This window comes from Oncorhynchus nerka, linkage group LG6, assembly GCF_034236695.1.
Source record: "Oncorhynchus nerka isolate Pitt River linkage group LG6, Oner_Uvic_2.0, whole genome shotgun sequence".
NCBI lineage: Eukaryota > Metazoa > Chordata > Actinopteri > Salmoniformes > Salmonidae > Oncorhynchus > Oncorhynchus nerka.
Genome location: NC_088401.1, coordinates 65,419,802 through 65,437,281, shown reverse-complemented (window position 1 = coordinate 65,437,281; position 17,480 = coordinate 65,419,802).

Below are 17,480 nucleotides of genomic sequence, written 5' to 3'. Positions count from 1 at the left end.
TGAGCTCTATATAGAGCTTAATTGCATCATAATATTTACCATCCACCGAAGAATTTATACGTTTGAAAGCAAGAAGATATTTATTTACCCAGGCCTTTTGGAAATCAATCAATCAAACACAGATATGTTTCCGTTCTTGTAGTCTGGCTCAAATCACAGAGGATACAGTGCAAATTTGATCTACAAGTATATGAACCCTGATTTTACCAAACCCATTCAACCTGTTGTTTAAGATACCAGAGTATAGATTGTAGACTGTGCTAATAAGGCGGATGCCTCTGTCATTTAATGGAACCCATGGACCATTATTTTATGTCTTTGGGATTGGTTTAATGATAGCCCTGTACCAAGTTGATGTGATGATACTTTTTCAAAACACATTTGAAATAGACAAAATAGAGTCTGCAGTAACCTAGGAGAATTTAGGATTTAATTAGCAAACTCCTCTGTTCCTGTTTCTTTTCTTGTTGTTGCTTTCTTAACAGCCTTCCTAACTTCCTCCATAGTACATTTTTCATTCAGGAATGAGTTTGAGGTGTATCAGTCCTAAGTATAATTTAACAAGTCCTCATCAAACACAGATGGGACATTGTTGCAAATAGGTTCGCAAAATCATTCTCCCAGTTATCTAATTCACAATTCTTCTTATGTTCAAGATCACAATTTTCCATTATGATTTCCATGGGAATTTTGTAACTTTTTTTGTAACTATTGATTTCATTCCAAAATTGCTAAAGGTTGTTACTTTGCAGTTGTTCGAGATGTAGTGCTTCGCCCCTTCTGAACCACCTCTTATATAACTTTAGCTTGGTGTCAAATATATGTTGAAACTGTTTAAACTGTTCTCTGAAAACTCTTCTCATTGATTGGTCTTTACATTTTAGGAACTTATTTTCTACAACTCTTATTACAGACCATACATGACTTAACTGTTTATGTATTTATTATTTATTTATTGCGGTCTCTTAGGCTTGGATGATACTAATTTAAACACAAATTTAAACACTTGTACATTGCCTCGTGTAGTACATCACAGAACCGACCATACCACTGAACAAAAATATTAACGTAACATACAACAATTTAAAAGATTTTACTGAGTTACAGTTCATATAAGGAAATCAGTCAATTGAAATAAATAAATGAGACCCTAACGTATGGATTTCACATGACTGGTAAAACAGATATGCATCTGTTGGTCACAGATCTTTTTTTTAAAGGTAGGGGCATGGATCAGAAAACCAGTCAGTATGTCACGCCCTGACCTTAGAGATCCTTTTTATGTCTCTATTTTGGTTTGGTCAGGGCGTGAGTTGGGGTGGGCATTCTATGTTTTGTGTTCTATGTTTTCTATTTATGTGTCTTTGGCCGGGTGTGGTTCTCAATCAGAGGCAGCTGTCTATCGTTGTCTCTGATTGAGAACCATACTTATGTAGCCTTTTCCCACCTGTGTTTTGTGGGTAGTTGTTATTTTGTTTTGTGTTTCTGCAGCTGACAGGACTGTTTTGGTTTTTAGTTCATTCGCTTTGTTATTTTTGTTATTTCAGTGTTCAGTTCAAATAAAGTATGAACACGTACCACGGTGCGTTTTGGTCGCCATCTTCCAACAGCCGTTACACAGTATCTGGTGTGACCACCATTTGCCCCATGCAGCGAAACACATCTCCTTCGCATGGAGTTCATCGGGCTGTTGATTGTGGCATGTGGAATGTCCTCTTCAATGGCCGTGCGAAGTTGCTGAATATTGTCGGGAACTGGAAAACATTGCCGTACACGTCGATCCAGAGCATCCCAAACATGCTCAATGGTGAGTATGCAGGCCATGGAAGAACTGGGGCATTTTAAGCTTCCAAGATGATTGCGAAATGGTCCGTGCATTATCATGCTGAAACATGAGGTGATGGCGGTGGATGAATGGCATGACAATGGGCCTCAGGATCTCATCATGGTATATCTGTGCATTCAAATTGCCATTGATAAAATTCAATTGTGTTCGTTGTCCATAGCTTTTGCCTGCCCATACCATAACCCCAACGCCACTATGGTGCACTCTGTTCACAACGTTGACATCAGAAAATCGATCACCCACACAATGCCATACACGCTGTTTGCCATCTACCGGTACAGTTAAACCAGGATGAAGAGCACACTTCTCCAGCGCGCCAGTGGTCAGCGAAGGTGAACATTTGCCCATTGAAGTCAATCAAGATGCCGAACTGCAGTCAGGTCAAGACCCCGGTGAGGATGACGAGCATACAGATGAGCTTCCCTGAAATGGTTTCTGACAGTTTGTGCAGAAATTCATTGGTTGTGCAAACCCAGCCATCCACCGGATCAAGCAGATGAAGAAGCCTGATGTGGAGGTCCTGGGCTGTCAGGGCTACATGTGATCTGCGGTTGTGAGTCCGGTTGTGAGTCCATAAGCCGCCTCCAAAGTCTGTAAAACAACTTTGGAGGCAGCTTATGGTAGAGAAATTAACATTCAATTATCTGGCAAAATCTCAGTGGACATTCCTGCAGTCAGCATTCTAATTGCACACTCCCTCAACTTCAGACATCTGTGGCATTGTGTTCCTCCTTAGATGAGCCTACATCCCATTCCTCCTTAGATGAGCCTACATCAAGTTCCTCCTTAGATGAGCCTACATCCCCTTCCCTCCTTAGATGAGCCTACATCCCCTTCCCTCCTTAGATGAGCCTACATCCCCTTCCCTCCTTAGATGAGCCTACATCCCCTTCCCTCCTTAGATGAGCCTACACCCCCTTCCCTCCTTAGATGAGCCTACATCCCCTTCCCTCCTTAGATGAGCCTACATCCCCTTCCCTCCTTAGATGAGCCTACATCCCCTTCCCTCCTTAGATGAGCCTACATCCCCTTCCCTCCTTAGATGAGCCTACATCCCCTTCCCTCCTTAGATGAGCCTACATCCCCTTCCCTCCTTAGATGAGCCTACATCCCCTTCCCTCCTTAGATGAGCCTACACCCCCTTCCCACTTTAGATGAGCCTACATCCCCTTCCCTCCTTAGATAAGTCTACATCCCCTTCCTCCCAAATATACACTGCTCAAAAAAATAAAGGGAACACTTAAACAACACAATGTAACTCCAAGTCAATCACACTTCTGTGAAATCAAACTGTCCACTTAGGAAGCAACACTGATTGACAATAAATTGCACATGCTGTTGTGCAAATGGAATAGACAACAGGTGGAAATTATAGGCAATTAGCAAGACACACCCAATAAAGGAGTGCTTCTGCAGGAGGGGACCACAGACAACTTCTCAGTTCCTATGCTTCCTGGCTGATGTTTTGGTCACTTTTGAATGCTGGCGGTGCTTTCACTCTAGTGGTAGCATGAGACGGAGTCTACAACCCACACAAGTGGCTCAGGTAGTGCAGCTCATCCAGGATGGCACATCAATGCGAGCTGTGGCAAGAAGGTTTGCTGTGTCTGTCAGCGTAGTGTCCAGAGCATGGAGGCGCTACCAGGAGACAGGCCAGTACATCAGGAGACGTGGAGGAGGCCGTAGGAGGGCAACAACCCAGCAGCAGGACCGCTACCTCCGCCTTTGTGCAAGGAGGAACAGGAGGAGCACTGACAGAGCCCTGCAAAATGACCTCCAGCAGGCCACAAATGTGCATGTGTCTGCTCAAACGGTCAGAAACAGACTCCATGAGGGTGGTATGAGGGCCCGACGTCCACAGGTGGGGGTTGTGCTTACAGCCCAACACCGTGCAGGACGTTTTAAATTTGCCAGAGAACACCAAGATTGGCAAATTCGCCACTGGCAACCTGTGCTCTTCACAGATGAAAGCAGGTTCACACTGAGCACATGTGACAGACGTGACAGAGTCTGGAGACGCCGTGGAGAATGTTCTGCTGCCTGCAACATTACATTTACATTTACATTTACATTTAAGTCATTTAGCAGACGCTCTTATCCAGAGCGACTTACAAATTGGTGCATTCACCTTATGACATCCAGTGGAGCAGCCACTTTACAATAGTGCATCTAAATCTTTTAAGGGGGTGAGAAGGATGACTTTATCCTATCCTAGGTATTCCTTAAAGAGGTGGGGTTTCAGGTGTCTCCGGAAGGTGGTGATTGACTCCGCTGTCCTGGCGTCGTGAGGGAGTTTGTTCCACCATTGGGGGGCCAGAGCAGCGAACAGTTTTGACTGGGCTGAGCGGGAACTGTACTTCCTCAGTGGTAGGGAGGCGAGCAGGCCAGAGGTGGATGAACGCAGTGCCCTTGTTTGGGTGTAGGGCCTGATCAGAGCCTGGAGGTACTGAGGTGCCGTTCCCCTCACAGCTCCGTAGGCAAGCACCATGGTCTTGTAGCGGATGCGAGCTTCAACTGGAAGCCAGTGGAGAGAGCGGAGGAGCGGGGTGACGTGAGAGAGTTTGGGAAGGTTGAACACCAGACGGGCTGCGGCGTTCTGGATGAGTTGTAGGGGTTTAATGGCACAGGCAGGGATCCCAGCCAACAGCGAGTTGCAGTAATCCAGACGGGAGATGACAAGTGCCTGGATTAGGACCTGCGCCGCTTCCTGTGTGAGGCAGGGTCGTACTCTGCGGATGTTGTAGAGCATGAACCTACAGGAACGGGCCACCGCCTTGATGTTAGTTGAGAACGACAGGGTGTTGTCCAGGATCACGCCAAGGTTCTTAGCGCTCTGGGAGGAGGACACAGTGGAGTTGTCAACCGTGATGGCGAGATCATGGAACGGGCAGTCCTTCCCCGGGAGGAAGAGCAGCTCCGTCTTGCCGAGGTTCAGCTTGAGGTGGTGATCCGTCATCCACACTGATATGTCTGCCAGACATGCAGAGATGCGATTCGCCACCTGGTCATCAGAAGGGGGAAAGGAGAAGATTAATTGTGTGTCGTCTGCATAGCAATGATAGGAGAGACCATGTGAGGTTATGACAGAGCCAAGTGACTTGGTGTATAGCCAAAATTAGGAGAGGGCCTAGAACAGAGCCCTGGGGGACACCAGTGGTGAGAGCACGTGGTGAGGAGACGGATTCTCGCCACGCCACCTGGTAGGAGCGACCTGTCAGGTAGGACGCAATCCAAGCGTGGGCCGCGCCGGAGATGCCCAACTCGGAGAGGGTGGAGAGGAGGATCTGATGGTTCACAGTATCGAAGGCAGCCGATAGGTCTAGAAGGATGAGAGCAGAGGAGAGAGAGTTAGCTTTAGCAGTGCGGAGCGCCTCCGTGATACAGAGAAGAGCAGTCTCAGTTGAATGACTAGTCTTGAAACCTGACTGATTTGGATCAAGAAGGTCATTCTGAGAGAGATAGCGGGAGAGCTGGCCAAGGACGGCACGTTCAAGGGTTTTGGAGAGAAAAGAAGAAGGGATACTGGTCTGTAGTTGTTGACATCGGAGGGATCGAGTGTAGGTTTTTTCAGAAGGGGTGCAACTCTCGCTCTCTTGAAGACGGAAGGGACGTAGCCAGCGGTCAGGGATGAGTTGATGAGCGAGGTGAGGTAAGGGAGAAGGTCTCCGGAAATGGTCTGGAGAAGAGAGGAGGGGATAGGGTCAAGCGGGCAGGTTGTTGGGCGGCCGGCCGTCACAAGACGCGAGATTTCATCTGGAGAGAGAGGTCAGAGCACAGGGTAGGGCAGTGTGAGCAGAACCAGCGGTGTCGTTTGACTTAGCAAACGAGGATCGGATGTCGTCGACCTTCTTATCAAAATGGTTGACGAAGTCATCTGCAGAGAGGGAGGAGGGGTGGGGAGGGGGAGGGGGATTCAGGAGGGAGGAGAAGGTGGCAAAGAGCTTCCTAGGGTTAGAGGCAGATGCTTGGAATTTAGAGTGGTAGAAAGTGGCTTTAGCAGCAGCGACAGAAGAGGAAAATGTAGAGAGGAGGGAGTGAAAGGATGCCAGGTCCGCAGGGAGGCGAGTTTTCCTCCATTTACGCTCGGCTGCCCGGAGCCCTGTACTGTGAGCTCGCAATGAGTCGTCGAGCCACGGAGCGGGAGGGGAGGACCGAGCCGGCCTGGAGGATAGGGGACATAGAGAGTCAAAGGATGCAGAAAGGGAGGAGAGGAGGGTTGAGGAGGCAGAATCAGGAGATAGGTTGGAGAAGGTTTGAGCAGAGGGAAGAGATGATAGGATGGAAGAGGAGAGAGTAGCGGGGGAGAGAGAGCGAAGGTTGGGACGGCGCGATACCATCCGAGTAGGGGCAGTGTGGGAAGTGTTGGATGAGAGCGAGAGGGAAAAGGATACAAGGTAGTGGTCGGAGACTTGGAGGGGAGTTGCAATGAGGTTAGTGGAAGAACAGCATCTAGTAAAGATGAGGTCGAGCGTATTGCCTGCCTTGTGAGTAGGGGGGGAAGGTGAGAGGGAGAGGTCAAAAGAGGAGAGGAGTGGAAAGAAGGAGGCAGAGAGGAATGAGTCAAAGGTAGACGTGGGGAGGTTAAAGTCGCCCAGAACTGTGAGAGGTGAGCCGTCCTCAGGAAAGGAGCTTATCAAGGCATCAAGCTCATTTGATGAACTCTCCGAGGGAACATGGAGGGCGATAAATGATAAGGATGTTAAGCTTGAAAGGGCTGGTAACTGTGACAGCATGGAATTCAAAGGAGGCGATAGACAGATGGGTAAGGGGAGAAAGAGAGAATGACCACTTGGGAGAGATGAGGATCCCGGTGCCACCACCCCGCTGACCAGAAGCTCTCGGGGTGTGCGAGAACACGTGGGCGGACGAAGAGAGAGCAATAGGAGTAGCAGTGTTATCTGTGGTGATCCATGTTTCCGTCAGTGCCAAGAAGTCTTGGGACTGGAGGGAGGCATAGGCTGAGATGAACTCTGCCTTGTTGGCCGCAGATCGGCAGTTCCAGAGGCTACCGGAGACCTGGAACTCCACGTGGGTCGTGCGCGCTGGGACCACCAGATTAGGTTGGCCGCGGCCACGCGGTGTGGAGCGTTTGTATGGTCTGTGCAGAGAGGAGAGAACAGGGATAGACAGACACATAGTTGACAGGCTACAGAAGAGGCTACGCTAATGCAAAGGAGATTGGAATGACAAGTGGACTACACGTCTCGAATGTTCAGAAAGTTGAGCTTACGTAGCAAGAATCTTATTGACTAAAATGATTAAAAATGATACAGTACTGCTGAAGTAGGCTAGGTGGCAGTGGCTGCGTTGTTGACTTTGTAGGCTAGCTGGCAGTGGCTGCGTTGTTGATTACGTTACGTTGCGTTAAAAGAACGACAATAGCTTGCTAGGTAACCTAGAAAATCGCTCTAGACTACACAATTATCTTTGATACAGAGACGGCTATGTAGCTAGCTATGTAACTAGCTACGATCAAACAAATCAAACCGTTGTACTGTAATGAAATGAAATGAAAATGTGATACTACCTGTGGAGCGAGGCGGAATGCGACCGGGTTGTTGAGTTCTAATCGGTAGACGTTGGCTAGCTGTTAGCTAGCTAGCAGTGTCTCCTACGTTAAGGACGACAAATAGCTGGCTGCGTTGTTGATTCAGGGGCTAGCTGGCTAGCTAGCTAGCAGTGTTGATTACGTTACGTTGCGTTAAAAGAATGACAATAGCTGGCTAGGTAACCTAGAAAATCGTTCTAGACTACACAATTATCTACACAATTATCTTTGATACAGAGACGGCTATGTAGCTAGCTATGTAGACGGTGGGCGTTAGTTAGCTGGCTAGCTGCTGGGCAGATACGTTAGGATGACGAAATACGATAATTACGCAATTATCTTTGATACAAAGACAGCTATGTAGCTAGCTAAGAAGAAATTGCTAAGATTAGACAAATCAAACCGTTGTACTATAATGAAATGTAATGAAATGTAATGAAAAGTTATACTACCTGCAGACCGAAGTGCAGACCGAAGTGCGGATGCGACTGCTCGCTCCAACCCGGAAAAGGTAGCCTGACTGCCATTAGGTACCGAGATGAGATCCTCAGACCCCTTGTGAGACCATATGCTGGTGCCGTTGGCCCTGGGTTCCTCCTAATGCAAGACAATGCTAAACCTCATGTGGCTGGAGTGTGTCAGCAGTTCCTGCAAGAGGAAGGCATTGATGCTATGGACTGGCCTGCCCGTTCCCCAGACCTGAATCCAATTGAGCACATCTGAGACATCATGTCTCGCTCCATCCACCAACGCCACGTTGCACCACAGACTGTCCAGGAGTTGGCGGATGCTTTAGTCCAGGTCTGGGAGGAGATCCCTCAGGAGACCATCCGCCACCTCATCAGGAGCATGCCCAGGCATTGTAGGGAGGTCATACAGGCATGTGGAGGCCACACACACTACTGGGCTTCATTTTGACTTGTTTTAAGGACATTACATCAAAGTTGGATCAGCCTGTAGTGTGGTTTTCCACTTTAATTTTGAGTGTGACTCCAAATCCAGACCTCCATGGGTTGATCAATTTGATTTCCATTGATAATTTTTGTGTGATTTTGTTGTCAGCACATTCAACTATGTAAATAAAAAAGTATTTAATAAGAATATTTCATTAATTCAGATCTGGGATGTGTTATTTTAGTGTTCCCTTTATTTTTTTGAGCAGTGTATTTGACCTCCATGAATTTCAAAAACAACAATGAATGATCAGGTAGTCTACTAGGGTCTCTAATCAGACCAATACACTCAGGACTTTTACTTTCCGCAAGCTCAGTTGAGGTAATCACATTCAACAATTACAATATATAGTCGACGACTGCTTTTACCTTTGATATTGATGTGAAATAATCATTTTCCGGTGATAATCTACCATTTAGAATGCAGCACTTGGAATCCTTTAAGAATTCAATGGAAGTTTCCCCATGCCTATTTCCCCCTGTGTCTACATCAACTCTAGGTGTCCAGAGAATACCCCTGCGCCAACAATGGCTGAAAAAAACACGAGTCGCGTCCACTTATAGAACCCTCCGGTGGTAAATAACAAGATAAAATAACAAAAGAATATTGCGACACACTGTGTTAAAATCTTACACCAATTATTCCATCCATTGACTTGTCTACAATGTTCACTCCTATATTGTTAAAACAATTTGTTCCTAACAAAAAGTCTGACGCCACCTGAAGCTTTAGGAGTTCTTCTATGAAAGTTTCAGTTGTGTTCAAACCAAGAATAACTATCTAAGTCAATAGTGGTCACCATACAAATGAGTTTCATTCAAAGAAATAAAGAGGGTTTAGGGACTGTAGTAGTGATGTTCTAAGTGTACAGTTTGTGGACATAAGCCCATTAACGTTCCAGTGAATTAAAGAAAATTGTTCAGCACTTAGGGACTAGGTAGATGGTTTTCAGCATTCCTGGGCATGATCAGTGGGTCCAGCTCCCCGGCCCCAGTCGTCACCCTCGGGATCAGGAGACTGCTTTAGCATCCTCCCATTCCCTGAAATGTAGAAATCTCTTGTATGAGTGTTCTGAATTTGAGTTTGATGACTCGATCTATGTGGGACTTGGCCGACCCGATGAACACCCTCTCAAATTTTGGCCTGCTCTTCAGATGTTGCTTCAGCCGGCGTACATCAACTTTAACTTTGAGCCCCCGGAATGCGACCTTCAAAACTCTTGGTCCCCAGCCTCTCGCTCTCATTCTTTCATTGGCCACCAACTCTGGCAACTGCTCACAGCACAGACCCTCAGCGTAGCTCCCTCACCTTTCTGACGTATCTTTGGTGTCCTCGTAAGGTAGACCTGTTACTGTTATAGATACTGTACGTCTGGGTCCAACCGGTTTGTTGGGTTCTTTTTGGGTTGTTAGATTTTCCAGCGAAACTGCTTTACACAAGTGGTGTTTGTAGGTAACCACACACTGGTTTACCTACAAGTAAGTGATGTAGCCATATTAAGTCCTGAGTCATTGGAGGTTTTCCAGTGAAATTATTATATCAGTGTTGTTGTGATTTAGGAAGTGAACTGGAATAGAGACAGAGCCTGGGGAATGTTCAATCTAATGCAGCAACAGCGACCTTTCACCGAACTCTGTGTGTCAATATGTAGTTCTCATTCAATTACCTTTTCTTACGGGTGGCAACACAAGTCATAGATCGTTATTGACAGCCATCAAAAGAATACTGTTACCATATGTTTTCCAGTACCAGATACAGTGTCAACTCTCTGGCCTCTGTGTATGAAAAACAACCAGACACACAGTAGGTTTCCGATCAGAGGACGCTGGTGGAAGGAGCTATAAGAGGACGGCCCCATTGTAATGGCTGAAATGGAACAGAGTCAAATATGTTGGATGTGTTTGATACTGTGCCATCCATTCCATTCTTTACAAAGAGCCCATCCTCCTATAGCTCCTCCCACCAGCCTCCTCTGCCGCAAATCTATAATTTTCCCCTTGATGTGTTTGAAACCATTTCATATAGCATGGACTGAATGGGACACCTCCCGTACTAGGGGTTGTTTAAGTGCCCTCTGAGCTCCATTTGCACTCAAAGCCTCCAGAGAGCAAAATTAACCCCTGTTTATTATTGCCTCCATTGTAGAGCATCTTTGAATGAATGGGTTTCATGCTGTTCCGTACAGCAAACACGCATCTTGTATTTTGCCTAGGAAGATTAACGAACATCAACCATGATGGAGACTTCTTTTAATGTCAGTCTGCCTTTGATACGCGAGAGTTCACGTTCGGGATCCGATTGAGATCAGATATCTCACAAAGCAAGTGTTAATAACAAAGAATGGAGTGAGGGTCTATTATTCAGAGGGCACACTGGCACTCACACACCGTAGATAGTGAACTCAACTCCCTCTTGAGAGCGGCGGTGGTGTAATAATTATCTCTGATACGTGTTGTGCTGAACCCCTGTGCTCTCTCCCACTGTGTGCTCTCTCACTTTCCCTCTCTCACTCTCTTTTCCTCCTCTCTCTCTCTCTCTTCTCCCTCTCTCTCGTTCTCTTTCTCCCTCCATAAGCCCAAATAACAAAGGGAGCTTTTTTTATATACATGTGAACGACCGTGCGAATGCTTGAAATGGAATGCATGGGAGTGAACGAGAGAGAACGTACAGGCCGCAAGAGTCAACAGCGTCAATGGCGTCTAAGTCAAGCAACGTTGGTAAAAATGTACTAATACTTGGTATGAAAATAGACTAAGTGCACTGTTACCTCTGGAAGTGTGAAATGTATAGGTACAGTTTTTCTCAATCGGGTACAAGCAGGGTACTGGCTGGAGTCCGACTAGTGATGACTATTTAACAGTCTGATGGCCTTGAGATAGAAGCTGTTTTTCAGTCTCTCTGTCCCAGCTTTGATGCACCTGTACAGACCTAGCCTTCTGGATGATAGAGGGGTGAGCAAGCTGTGGCTCGGGTAGCTGAGGTCCTTGATGATCTTCTTGGCCTTCCTGTGACATTGGGTGCTGTAGATGTCCTGAATGGCAGGCAGTGTGCTCCCGGGGATCCGATGATGCATTGGTCTGACCGCACCACCCTCTGGAGAGTCCAGTGATACAGCCTGACCGGAAGCTCCTAATGGTGCATCTGTAAAAGTTTGTGAGGGTCCTCAGAGCCAAGCTGAATTGCTTCAGCCTCCTGAGGATGAAGAGGCGCTGTTGCACCTTCTTCACCACACTCTCTGTGTGGGTGGACCATTTGAGATTCAGTGAGGTGTACGCCGAGGAACATGAAGCTTTTAACCTTCTCCACTGCGTCCCCGTTGACGTGGATGGGGGCGTGCTCCCTCTGCTGTCTCCTGAAGTCCACCATCAACTACTTTGTTCTTTTCCATGATATAGACTGACCAGGTGAATCCAGGTGAAAGCTTTGATCCCTTATTTGACCACAAATAATAATCATTGTAGATGAAGGGGAGGAGACGGGTAAGAAAAACATTTTTAATCCTTGAGACAATTGAGACATGGATTGTGTGCCATTCAGAGGGTGAATGGGCAAGACAAACTCAGTATTAGAAATATGTTCTTAATGTTTGGTATACTCGGTGTATGTCACGTTGTCAATTGTTGCTTAGAGACGATATGAGACGATTTGATTGATACTAACCATGCACTTTGTTTGAACTGTGAGTGCCTTTGTTCAAATTAATCAAATCTGGTCTAGAGATTGAGTGGGTCATTTGTAGAAAGGAAGTTTGAAGTATTGATCTTCCCTACTTTGCTAAGTAAAGTTGTAAGGTAAAACAATATATTGGGCTGTGTGATTTGGTTAAACTGACAAATAGGCTGTTTTAAAAACAATGCAACAGTCTATCTACCTGTGTTGATTTAATCATGGGTATATAGCAGCCTACCTACCTGTGTTGACTAGATCATGGGTATATAGCATTCTACTTACCTGTGATGTAATCATGGGTATATAGCAGCCTACCTACCTGTGTTGATTTGATCATGGGTATATAGCAGCCTACCTACACTCTAAAAATTAGGAGTTCAATTGTAGTTCTTCTAAGATCCTCAAATATCCTCATCCTTGGCAATGTAAAACAGCGCCAAAGGTTCTTCAAAGAACTACTGAGGAGGTGGGGTTCATCGAGGAACCCCATTGTTGCTGGCATCCTCCGGGGAACTTCGCAATTGCAACTAAAATCCCTCGTGCCGAGTTTGAATACGACAACAGTTAAAAAGGTATGTTGGGTTGATGTTTGGCTCTGAATATGTATCAAAATCATTTAAATAATAATATAAAATACTAATGAATAACGGAGACAATTATGGTCTTCTGTGAATAGCTTCCATAACATTACTACAGCTATAGTTTAGAAGAATTAATGTTCATTTTAGAAAGCCAGGTTTGACCGTTGGCGTTGTATGACCTACAGTACAGTAACGTTAGCTAGCTAACTAAAGGTATGTCCTAACTAGGCAGAACTAGGTTTGTATTATTTTCTGAACTATATTCTACCCCATATATTGTATATAATTTCCATAAAGCCAACATGGCTTTACACTCATTGTTACGGCCGTTGAATGAAGAGGACCAAGGTGCAGTATGGTGAGCGTACATATTCCTTTATTTATATGACGCTGACAAAAACGATTAACAATCCAAAAACAACCGTGAAGCTAAAAGCTATAGTGCCAACAAACAAAGACAACTACCCATCAAGACAGGTGGGAAAAGGGCTGCCTAAGTATGGTTCCCAATCAGAGACAACAATAGACAGCTGTCCCTGATTGAGAACCATACCTGTCCAAAACAAAGAAATACAAAACATAGATTAACATAGAATGCCCACTCAAATCACACCCTGACCAAACCAAAATAGATGCATAAAAAGCTCTCTAAGGTCAGGGCGTGACACTCATTAAAGTAAGTTTCCAATCTAGAGCAGTTCTCACTTGTGTGAGAATGAACTAGCTAATGCTAGCTTCGTTGACATTAGCTAGCTAACTAACTAACTAACTAAGGATGGTGCCCTGTCCAGACGAGATGTTACAACGAACTGAATTGTCAATGGAGGGCTTCCTTTTTCTATAGGCTGCGACAGCAGCAATGATCTTTTCAGCTCTTCTCAGAAATGAATCAAGACCATGGAATAGATATAAACAAAAAGATAATTCAAGGACTAGCAAGAGGGAAAGGACAATACACGAGGTATTTGCTCTTATTCCTTCCCTTTCTCTTATGTATTTTGTCATAAAATGAACAAGTGTAGTAAGATCATTGCTTTACTTTACTAGGACTCGAGACCACAGCAGCGATCCTGCTCTTGCCCTACCTCTTCAATGAGAACCAGAGTGGCCTTTATGTCCGTGACAAGGTATGCCTCTGCACCAATAATCAGTTTTTTCACAAACCGAAGCTACAGCTGAACATTTGTTATGTTCTTTGTTAATTGTATGTGTATGAATCTTTTCTTACTTTTATTGACACAAATTTCACCGCACCCCACTCCTTTACTGCACATCGACGGAAATCCATTTCACCATGAGAGTGAAATCCCGCTGGCCTTTGATTGGGAGAACATCCATGCCCTAGAGGACGTCCCCATGGGACTTGTGGCTCTGCTAGGGCTGTATTCTTTATTTTCAGTTCAATTTCCCCAGAATGTCAGAAAAACACTTATGTTCTTAAGTTACTGTGTTCTGGGGATAAGAGAAGTTGGGGTGAAGTTACCAGGAATGGTAATAAAGATGGCACACTTCCTAACATAACTAAGTGGTTGTTGGACACACACACACTAAAGAAAAAAATCTGTATTTAAGTTTACAATATTGTTAGTTTACTTATGATTCATTTTTAATGTATGTTGTTTTTATTGTACATCATTATTTAATAAAAATGTAAAAATGTAATGAAAAGCACTATAGAAAATAAATGTATTTAACTTTCAAGAGAACCATCTATTTATAATTCAATGAATTAACGCTCGCTTTATTTGCAGGCAGAAACACAACGTTGACGGACGTTCCCCGTGTGTATTCAGCTCTACTGTGCTCTCTCTCTTCCTCGGTCCCTCCCTCCCTTCCTCTTTCCTCACCCCCTCTTCCTCCCACCCCTTAGATAGCTATTTTCTGCTGCACCGAGGTAGCTGTGTGCTACCTGGCAGGGCTAGGCGGTGGAGGTGGTAATGGAAGGCCTGACCGGGCCTGTCAGTTCATGCCACCCCAGGGAACGGGCTGGTGGGCCTGTCAGTTCATGCCACCCCAGGGGACGGGCTGGTGGGAAAGTAATGGCCAAGGCTGCCAGATGTAGCCGTCACTTCTAATCAAGTGTGCCTCTGTCACTTTGGCTTTATTGATACCTCCCTATGTGAAGTCCCCATGCGGCCACAACCGGCCCCCAGCCTCCACTGGTTCCCGCCACAATCAGACTAGTTTCTTACCGACAAACAACTCTTGTTTTTCCCGTTGACTTGTCTGTCTTGCCTTTTTAACAACTTCCCATGTGGTGGTAGCAGGGTTGACTACGCCTGGGCTCAGATAATCATACAGTGTTGTGTTTGTATCTGGGTGAGGAAAACATGGGCAGTGGAAAACGAGATGTGACAGGGTCAGGGGTCCCTTCAGAACACCGTAGCCATATGTATATCATCTCTATGTGTGCTCCTTTCTTCCTATAGGTGTCTCTGGAAGCTGTGTGTGTGTGTGTGTGTGTGTGTGTGTGTGTGTGTGTGTGTGTGTGTGTGTGTGTGTGTGTGTGTGTGTGTGTGTGTGTGTGTGTGTGTGTGTGTCAAATCAATTGTTATTTGTCACATTCTTAGTCTACACCTGTTGTTTACCAACAGTGAAATGTTTACTTATGGGTCCTTTCCAACAATGCAGAGAGAAAAAATAAATAATAATAGAAATACACAAGGAATAAATACCAATGAGTAGCGATGACTTGACTATACACACGGGGTACCAGTACGAGTCGATGTGCTGGGGTATGAGGTAATTGAGGTAAAGTGACTAGGCAACAGGATAGATAATGAACAGTAGCAGCGTAAGTGATGAGTAAAAGGGTCAATTAACCAACTAGCTACCCAGACTTTTTAGCAGTCTTATGGTTTGGTAGTAGGAACTTTCAGGACCCTTTTTGGTTCCAGACTTGGTGCATCGGTACCGCTTGCCGTGTTGTAGCAGGGAGAACAGTCTATGACTTGGGTGGCTGGAGTCATTGTGCTAAAAGCTAGTTAGCAAGTACTTCTAACCTCTGAGGGGCCCCTGTGTTGAGGGTCAGTGTGGCGGATGTGTAATTGCCTAACCTCACCACCTGGGGGCGGCCCATCAGGAAGCCTACGATCCAGTTACAGAGGGAGGTGTTCAGTCCCAGGGTCCTTAGCTTAGTGATGAGCTTGGAGGGCATTATGGTGTTGAATGCTGAGCTGTAGTCAAGAAACAGTTATTCTCACGTAGGTGTTCCTTTCGTCCAGGCGGGAAAGGGCAGTGTGGAGTCAAATCTAGTCAAGTTGTATTTGTCACATGCGCCGAATACAACCTTACCATGAAATGCTTACTTACAAGCCCTTAACCAACAGTGCAGTTCAATAAATAAAGTTAAGAAAATATTTACTAAAATAAAGTAAAAATGAAAAGTAACAAAGTAGAATTACATAACAATAACGAGGCTATATACAGGGGGCACCGGTACTGAGTAAATGTGCGGAGGTACAGGTTAGTCGAGGTAATTTGTACATGTACTGTAGGTAGGGGTGCAGTGACTGTGCATAGATGATAAACAGTGAGTAGCAGCAGTGTAAAAATAAAGGGAGTGGGGCAATGTAAAGAGTCCGGGTGGCCATTTGATTAATTGTTCAGCAGTCATATTGTTTGGGGGTAGAAGCTGTTAAGGAGCCTTTTGGACCTAGACTTGGCACTCCGGTACCGCTTGCCGAGCAGTAGCAGAGAGAACAGTCTATGACTTGGGTGACTGGAGTCTTTGACTATTTTTTGGGGCCTTCCTCTGACACCGTCTGGTATATAGGTCCTGGATGGCAGGAAGCATGGCCCCAGTGATTTTATTGGGCCATACGCACTACCCTCTGTAGCGCCTTACGGTCAGATGCAGAGCAGTTGCCATACCAGGCGGTAATGCAACCGGTCAGGATGCTCTCGATGGTGCAGCTGTTGAACCTTTTGAGGATCTGGGATCTCATGCCAAATCTATTCAGTCTCCTGAGGGGGAAAAGGTGTCATGCCCTCTTCACGACTGTCTTAATGTGTGGACCACGATAGTTTGTTGGTGATGTGGACACCAAGGAACTTGAAACTCTCGACCCACTCCACTTCAGCTCCATCGATGTAAATGGGGGCCTGTTCGGCCCTCATTTTCCTGTTGTCCATGATCATCTCCTTTGTCTTGCTCACATTGAGGGAAAGGTTGTTGGCCTGTCACCACACTGCCAGGTCGTTGACCACCTCCCTATAGGCTGTCTCATCGTTGTCGGTGATCAGGCCAACACTGTTGTCATCAGCAAACTTAATGATGGTGTCGGAGTCGTGCTTGGCTATGCAGTCGTGGGTGAACAGGGAGTACAGGAGGGGACTGAGCACGCACCCCAGAGGGGAACCGGTGTTGAGGATCAGCATGGTAGATGTGTTGTTGCCTACCCTTACCACCTGGGGGCGGCCCGTCAGGAACTCCACTATCCAGTTGCAGAGGGAGGTGTTCAGTCCCAGGGTCCTTAGCTTAGTGATGAGCTTTATGGGCACTATGGTGTTGAATGCTGAGCTTTAGTCAATGAACAGCATTCCCACATAGGTGTTCCTTTTGTCCAGGTGGGAAAGGGCAGTATGTAGTGTGGATCTGTTGGGGCAGTATGCAAATTGGAGTGGGTCCAGGGTGACTGGGGTGATGGTGTTGATGTGAGCCATGACCAGCCTTTCAAAACACTTAATGGCTACAGGCGTGAGTGCTACATGGCGGTTGTCCTGGCAGCCACATCGCCCCTGTCCTCAATGAACTCCACTGGCTCTGTCGCCCAACGCGTTGATTACAAGATCTTTCTTCTGACCTACTAAGCCCTTCACCACCTTGCCCCCCCCCCTTTACCTCTCAGACCTTCTCCCCCACCAACCCAGCGGGCCACCT